Here is a 9,222-nt window from a genome sequence, read left to right as displayed (position 1 = left end):
CCACATTACATGACAACACTACAGTACAAATAAATGCAAGAACACCAAAGACAGAAAAATATATAAATAATAATATTACATCAATCTATAGATAAGAAAACAATTGCCAATCTGTCAACATCCATCACTTTACTGGTCATAGTATCATGAACTTTGTTCGACCGATCATTTGCCACTTTCTTCATTCCTCTGCATATCATATTGTCCATATTTTATCCATTACACATGTTATCATACACTTTGGTCATATTAAACTTGTTTAAATAAGTGTATTCCTGCAGAATCGTTGGTGAATCAGAAAGTCGTAGGCTTTTGTATAGATTTTTACATTCTTTGTCAATGAGTTTTAATACATCTTTTGGAACATTATAAATCCATTTCAATGATACCAAAAGGGAATTTACAATGCGAGTTTCAAATCTACTATTGGATGAGCTGACTTTTCCTTGAGTATGAGTTATAAGCCAACTGTCAAATTTACTGGTATACCTTAAATTTAAGAACAAATATATTTTTTTAGCCATTATAATTGGATTTGCAGCAAGACATTCATATTTTAGCAAAAAGATTTTCTCTTTCATCACGTGGTTTTCAATGTTAATGTTATTGTCCATCTTAAAACATAAACTCTGTGACTCATTTTCTACATGTTGATAGTCTATTTGCTCAGCCTTTTGACGAGAATATAGAATTGCCCTGGGATCTCTAACTAAATGGACAACCTTAAGTTCCGGAATTTTAGTAATAATTTTAGAAAGTTTATCACATGACATTCGTATTGTTTTGATGAGAATAGTCGATGAGTTTTTACAAAGCGCTTCAAGATTTTTTATACATTTTCCCTTTGTTGCTGAATCAAAGGCTACAGAGGCATTTACTTGACGGTTTTTGTAGGACTGGTAACACTCATTTAAAATGTCGTATCCAGTGCCTTGGGCAAAGAACCAAAATGATTCTGAAATCTCAGCCGGAAGATGAGAAAAATTACACATAAACAGGTTTTGTAATGCATCTGAAATTTTGTTCATGTTCTTGATCTCATCTTCTGAATTTCTGAAATTAAACAAAACGAAAGAAATAATTATTATGTTAACGAATAAATAAAACAGGTCAATTTCATATAAAAAATAGTGTTACGCCTTTTATACGGATTAAGGTGGTACCCAACACTTTAACTAAAATTAATTTGGCTCGTTTAATTTTTTTGAAATTTTGACAAAGTATTTACTTTGACCCTTTGACAAAAATATAAAAAATTTAAAAAATTTTAACCAACCGTTTTATCAGAAAAATTACACTGGTTATATAGCAGTTTGACAAACACTTATTATTTTATCATTGAGAAGCTTAATATTCCTTTAACAACACAACGTAATTAAAACGTTTAGCTGATTTTACAGAGTTATCTCCCTGTACTGTTAGGTACCACCTTAAGGGACTGTATTATTCTTTATGTTCCCGTCAAAAGCTGAGACTGTTTTATACATTAAGTCGTTGTTTATGTTTTTTCATGTCTGTGCGTTTTAGTTTTAGAAGTGGTATGGGTATTGCTAATTTTTTAATGACGTATAGTTACCAATAGTTGTTAGCATCTACGTCTTGTAGTCTTTGGGGATAGATGTCTAATTGGCAATCATACCACATCTTCTTGTGCATGCATTTTTACTCATCTCTGCATAAAATGTGTGAAACAAATAAAGACTCTTTTACTTTATAAATAACGTGATAAACGAAGAACGCTGTATGTCATTCCGTTCACCAAACAATGTCTCGGTTGGTGATATACCGAATATTGTCTGACTTCAAAATTTTACATTGAATAACCTTAATTAATGAGATATTAAATTCAAATTCAATTCAAATATTTATTGACATGAACAATAAGTTTGTGACAAATAATATAAACATACCCAAAATACATTTCACAAACAAAATCATAAGAAAAGATGTCTCATAAAACATAAAAAAAAATTTAAAAAAAAAGCAAAACAATCTATCAATATGATATATAAATATAAATATAGATTCTACCACTGCATCGAGTGTGATATGACATTTATCCACTCGAGACAGTTAAATTTTCAAAATTTAAAACGCGAGGCTCGCCGAGCGTTTTAAAGTTTAAAATTTAACTGTCGATAGTGGATAAATATCGTATTACACGAGATTTGGTGGTGGAATCTGTTTCTCTAGTGATTTTAAACAATACGCAGGCAAACTTATTCCTTCTTTGCGACTGATCTACAAAAAGATGTGTTCTTTCTATGTGACGTCATCAGGCATGGTCGCCTTTTTTCATGCCGTCACAATAGGAAACTCAGAGGAAAACAAGAAAATTCGACGTCATAATCGAATTTTAACCAATGAAGAACTGAGATCAAACGAACCACACGTTGATTAAATCTTTTTATACAATGGGTGCAGAAAGGGATAAATAGACGAAGAATTAGAGAAATATATTTATATAAATAAATCAAGAGTCCCCTGTCCTCAGTTCTAATGCCTGTTTAAGAAAAAAACATAAGCTTTCTACTTCTTTGGAGGTTGATAGGCAAAGAAGATATTTAATTTTTTCATTGTCTTGCCAGGACATAAAATCTGGCTATGTTAACTACATTTCCTATAAGGTTAATTTTCTTAGTTTAGATTTTTCTACAGTATAAAATAAATTGAGCTTCATCCTCCAATGTATTACAGGATGTGCATAGTCTTAGTTCTCTAGGTATTTTTAAATGTCTTTCTTTTTCTATCATTAAATGTCTTTCTTTTTCTATCATTAAATTATGGTCGTTAATTCTCATTTTTGTTATGTTACTTCTCTTTTCAAAAGATTTACAGTTTAAGTAACTTTCCATTTCTAAATTTTGCTTTAAACTTTTATATAATTACAATTTACTTTTTTTATCTATTTTTTCAATTTGGTTTTCAAATATATATTTGTAGAAATTTAGGAATTTGTGTTTTAAGATTTTTCTTTAACAACTTTGAGTATTTTTTTCTTTTGTATGCTTCAAGAATGGATACTCCATGTTTGCATCTTTCAAAATATTTTTAACATATGTAAACAAGGTAAAGCAACCTGGTCCAACTAAACTTTTAGAAAGTAAAAAGGATTTAAATAACAATGGATTAATTTCAGAATTTAAAGTAAAGTATGCTTGGAGTTTTTATATGCATCTCTAGCGGGAATCTCCCTAGCTCTGTTTTCACAGCTATGTTTCAGGACGATTTTCTTGTTCCGAGGATAAAATTACAGAAATACAAATGTAATAATTTTAAACATGATTTATCAGTAAAATTAATTCGCTATTGGTTTTACTATAGAGTCAAAAAGACTGCGACCTGCTTTAACTGGCAGATTATTTACAGAACCAGTATAAGTTTTAATGGCGAACATCACTTTCCTTGCTTTATTTACTAGCTCTTCAGAGCTATGCATTTCCATTTGTTTTACAAGTATTCCAAGAAATGAATACTCAGAGACATTTGACAAATTTTCAATTTTATAGTTTGTAAAAGATGTTTTCACTTTTTTATTTTTTTATTTTAAAGAACATCAGTGTTATTAAGGATATATTCTTCTGAAATTTCAGTCTCGTTCAGTCTCGTTGAAATCTCGTTCTGGAATTATTTCTAAAAAATCTTATACAAGTGAAAAATATCAATGAATTTAAAAAATGTTATAATCAAACTTAACTCTGTGAAAAAATTAAGTATTTCCAATGGGAAGTTTTTGAGTAATCAATTTTTCAAATTTTATTATCAATCAAGTCAGTCTTTTTAGCCAAAATTTTGAGAAAATGGGTGAGGGATACAAAAAATGATTTTACCAGAAACATGTACATCCCACATCCCCTTTTTCTTTTCAAATTTCTATGATACGTATTTTTTCAATCATTTATAAAAAAGAAGTTGAAAAAATATGCAAGTTGTACTTAAAACGGAGAAAAAATCAAAAAATTGACAACATGGTAAATTTGACACAAAAAAAGCATCACAATATGATAAAACTTTCTTATATTAACACCTACCTATAGTTTTTTTTAATTCACATGTATTCAGATTGGTCCCCTTCATCTTTGTTGAAAGTATGACAAAAAGTTTAATTGTGGAAATGTGATTTTTTTTCATGATTTTAGCCCAAAAATAGGTAAAAATTGATGAAAAATGGGAAAATCATCAAAATTGGGTACTTTCAAAGGGCCGTAGCAACAAAAAAAAAAAGTGCACCACCATATGATTTTTTCTTCACCTATTATCTTTTAACAGTCTTATAAACCCAAAAAACAGGTTTAGAAAAAAAAAATCCACTATTTTCAACATAAGAAAATGCCTGTACCAAGTCAGGAATATGACAGTTGTTATCCATTCGTTTGATGTGTTTATGCTTTTGATTTTGCCACTTTCCGTTTTCAATATTTTTGTGATTTTTGAATATAAACATATCCATATTTTAGCATCTAATAAGATTATATAGTTATAGAAAATATGATTAAACTTCTAAACTTTCAAATAAAGAATAATAAAAGTTGTGTACCTGCATATTGCATCCCAAGTATAATATGTGGCGTTTGTTTTCATGCCGTGACATATATTCCAAAATGGTTCGAAAATTAGGAAGACACCTTTACTTTGACCAATCAAATCTGATGTAAATGTCGACCCACTGCGCATGTAGGAAACTATGAGTATCTTATTAACCCTAGATACTTCTAAAACGAGAAAAAAAAGGAAAAACTTCGTTGAAAAAGACTCAAAATTCAAAGTATATCCAATTTCTAAAAAAAACTAACGCATCCGTTAAGTTTTGTGAGTTGTGTCAATTCGCAGTTGTGGCCAGTTGTACAGAAATGCGAGGCTTTGCATATAGATATAGAGATCGTCATCTTTCTGCACGTTTATGACTCCTTAAAACGTCTATACTTGTCTGTTACAAGACAGACTTATATGTGCACCACGTCCGTCAAATAAGATAAACGCTTCATTCATTTCATCAGAAACGCACAAACTTAAATATTTAAAAGCCAGGAACCTGTGAATACAGTGAAGCGTGATGAGCTATTTGATCGAACATACTAATTTGTTTTCAAGTGACAGTCTTTATTTTCCAATTTAACTATAAACCAAGTTTAATCTGCCATTTTCTACTTAAAAAATGCCTATACCAAGTAAGAAATATGAACAGTTGTTATCCACTTGTTTTATGTGTTTGAGTTTTAAATATTGACATTTGATTAGAAAGATTCCGTTATTTCAGTATTTTTGTTATTTTACTTTTTTCTCAACTGTGCGGCAACCGACTGTCTATCTTTGACGCCGCAATCGTTTGGCAAAGAAAAGTCAAACATGGTAATAGCGATATTTTGGACTAACTTACCATTGGAATTAATAAATTTTTCCTTTTGGGTGGTCCTTGGCCTTGATATCGAACTAACTCTACTCTTATGCTGTGGAGGTTCCCACACATTCTTATTCTTCAAGTTATATTCTCCTGCAAATCATCGATTGCTACTGAATAGAACATCGCCACATTATGTATGTATGTGCCGGTCCCAATAGTTATCAAAGGTACCAGGATTATAATTCAATACGCCAGACGCGCGTTTCGTCTACATAAGACTCATCAGTGACGCTCAGATCAAAAAAGTTAAAAAGCCAAACAAATACAAAGTTCCCAAGTCAGAAGCCTGTAATTCTGTGGTTGTCGTTTGATTATGTGTATCATATTTGTTTTTCGTTTATTTTTTTAACATAAATTAGGCCGTTAGTTTCCTCGTTTGGATTGGGTTGCATTGTCATTTCGGGGCCTTTTATAGCTGACTATACGGTATGGGCTTTGGTCATTGTTGAAGGCTGTATCTTCTTTAAGTTTTCCAGTTTTCCGTCTGATTAAAGATGATTAATAACTGGTGCATACGTGGCCTATTTATTTAAAACTAGTTAATATTTTAATTATATATACAAAACGGTGCAGAGAACAGATGTTGTGATTAAAACTATACAGGAGATGAAGCTATTTAAATGATAGTGGAGAGAACAGCACATGTAAGCTGCTCTCTGAAAGAATCGACTGTCTGTGTATTTACAACTGTAGTTGGAAAAAGATTCCATTGCGTTATTGTGTATGGGAAAAATGAAAATCTGTACGAGCCTTTGGATGTATAAATTTGTCTGAAGGTGTGAGAATGATGTTTTATGGTTCTTGAGTCTGCTGGAATGAGATTTGTGCTAGATGGTAAAGCAACAAGATGATGTGTGATCTTGTACATCATAACCAGGCGTGCACGCAGTCTGCGTTGTGTTAATTGAGGCCAGTTGAGTGTGATCAGCATGTTTGATACACTGCTGATGTTATGATACCTGTTGCAGGCATACCGAGCAGCTCCTTTGGACCTTCTCTATCTTCGAGATAGATTCTGAAGTGTGGAGGTCCCAAACCGAGCAAGAGTACTCGAGTTTGGGACGGACAAGTGCTTGGTATGCCTGGCTCTTAATGTTTTGATTTGATGTTTTCAGGCTTCTTCGAAGGAAGCCGAGTGTTTTGTTGGCTTTCGAGATATTGTCATCTATGTGTTTGTCCAATTTTAGGTTTGATTGTAATGTTATGTCTAAGTACATAGCAGATGTAACAGTTTCTACAATATGATTGTGAAGAGTGTAATTGTGTTGTAAAGGTTGACGTTTGTGTAGTTGTGACAGAGAGAACGTTACACTTGTCTGGGTGGAATGCCATCAGCCAGTCCTCTTCCGATTCTGCAGCTGCATCAATATCAGCTTGCAGTTTTAGGCAGTCACTCTGGGATTTTAGTGGCATGTATATGATACTGTCATCAGCAAATGATTATAGTTTGCTATGTGTAAGGTAGTCTGGAAAGTCGTTAATATAGGCCAAGAATAAGACTGGACCTAAGACAGTTCCTTGGGGAACCCCAGAGGTGAATGGGACTTTGCTTAATGATTTTCCATCCATAACACTTGTCTGAGTACGATCGTAGAGAAATGCAGGGATCCAGTTTAATGTATTTCCATGAATGTCAAAATAATGTAATTTGTATAGTAAGTGACGATGCGGAACTTTATCAAAGGCCTTCGCAAAGGCCATTATTACAAGATCTGTTTGTGTATGTGTATTGTTTGTGGATTGAAGTTCTTGGATGAAGGAGAGAAGTTGTGTCTCGCAAGATCAAGAGTGCCGAAAGCCATGTTGGAGGTCGTACAAGATGTTATTTGTTTCGAGATGTTTCATAATATGTGATGTTACTATGTGTTCCATTAACTTGCAGCAAATACAAGTGAATGAGATAGGTCTATAATTGACCGGTTTATGTTTATCCCCCTTTTTATATGCTGGTGCGACTCTAGCATGTTTCCAATCGTTAGGTGTAATACCAATGTTATAAGATTTTTTGAAAATTTGGCATAGAATTGGTTCAATTTGTGTTTGCATTTCTTTGAGTAAGCGGTCACTGATGTTATCTGGGCCGGTGGCTTTATGAGAGTTGATCTTATTTAAGAGATTGTCAATCCCGTTAGATGTAATATATAATTCACTGATTTCAGGATGTAAACTGCATGATCCCTTTGTTTGGTATAGGGTCATTTGTTACTGGGGTAAATACAGATTGGAATTGTTCGTTTAAAAGATTTACTTTCTCTGTAGCGTCTGTAATGATGTTGCCGTCTTTCTATATTGCAGAGATGCCAGATTTGTCAGTTCTTATTGGCTTGATGTATTGAAAAGCTTTTTATATTTGCTATGATTTTGTGCTTGAATATCTGGTTCATTGATGGTAAGATCACAGATTAGTTTTTCGATGTATTCCAAGGAGGCTTTCCTTTGTTCTTTTTGTATCTCAGCTTTCATCTTTTTATTATTCTGTGTTAGAAATTTTATGGTGACCTATAGTTGTTAATTTCTGCGTCATTTGGTCTCTTGTGGAGAGTTGTCTCTTTGGAAATCATACCAAATCTTCTTTATTTTATATTTTCATTATATTTATAAATCGATTGAAAATAATTTTCAGTTATTGGGGCTTACTTGTGAGATGATTTCTCAAGATTCTTTCATCCGGCGTTTCTGCCTTTATCACTGTTGCGAAACGCAATTGGTCTACTGAAGATAAATAGATTTGAGAAATTAAACATGCGAGCTGTAGGAATAGATTAATTGAAAAGAGTGTCATTTTTCAATTATCTTATATATTTTAATATAGTTATCCGCTGTTGCCATTTTATTTCACTTTAAAAGTTAACGGCTAGATTATGTATGATTGTTTAAATAACGCGTAGCCTTTCAATGCCATAAAATGTATCTAAATCATAAAATGATCAGATTGATTGATCGGTTAGTTTCACCCCATATCTAACGCATAGATTTTACATCACGGAATTGTGGATCCTCAATGCTCTTCACCTACTTGTTTGGCTTCATAACTATTTTGATATGAGCGTCACTGATGAGTCTTATGTAGACGAAACGCGCGTCTGACGTACTAAACTATAATCCTGGTACCTTTGATAACTATTTACACCACATTGAACGTGATCAGAAACACAATATAATTGTTCTGTACCATATGAGTATTTAGACCATACTCGTATGTGTATACTCAGGTGGTCCAGCCATACTATTATGGTCTGACAGACCACATGAGGGAGTAAAAGGGGGGGGGGGGGTAGGTGGTTCCTGATCCCGAAATCCCGGGCTTTAAAACATGAAATCCCGAGGTCCCGAATTAAAAAAAAATAAAATCCCGACAACCCGAAATTCGAAAAAAAAATTCCCGAATCCCAAAAGGGTCAATCCCGAAATCCCGAGCTTGAAAACACCCAATCCCGACGACCCGAAAAAGGTCCTGTCCCTCCTCTTAATACTCATATGGTCCTGAGCATAATCAAAGTTCTGGAATAAGTTAAAATTGTGAAACTTCTCGGTTATAAACTGTATTAGTATATTTGAACATGTGACATACTTTTTTCATTTTAAAATCTATTTAGGATTTAATAGAATAGTAAAAACGTTAACATTTCCATTTCGTTGCAAGAAATCTCTGTATATTATGTTTATATAATCCCGATAGAGTGAAAATATTAGTATTAAATATAGACTTTACGTTGGCCTTTCGTGTCCCCAATACAAGTGAATGTAGTTAACTTAGGAGCGCTCTGATTTGATGTTAGGGTGCAATATCTTTTATCTTTTTAATCTTATTTAAGAATCAC

General features: G+C 32.7%; 1 long non-coding RNA gene across 1 annotated transcript; it reads right to left on the bottom strand.

Moving 5' to 3' along the window:
• Nucleotides 1–642: 642 nt before the first annotated feature.
• On the bottom strand, nucleotides 643–6,023 carry LOC143057027 (uncharacterized). Its single transcript, XR_012972604.1, has 3 exons — nucleotides 5,378–6,023; nucleotides 4,538–4,712; nucleotides 643–1,053 (listed from the first exon to the last, which is right to left on the bottom strand). It is a non-coding gene; the product is annotated as an uncharacterized LOC143057027 (long non-coding RNA).
• Nucleotides 6,024–9,222: the final 3,199 nt, after the last annotated feature.

This window comes from Mytilus galloprovincialis, chromosome 13, assembly GCF_965363235.1.
Source record: "Mytilus galloprovincialis chromosome 13, xbMytGall1.hap1.1, whole genome shotgun sequence".
NCBI classification, from domain to species: Eukaryota; Metazoa; Mollusca; class Bivalvia; order Mytilida; family Mytilidae; genus Mytilus; species Mytilus galloprovincialis.
Note: the sequence above shows the minus strand (reverse complement) of the source record. Positions and strands in the feature narration are given on the sequence as shown.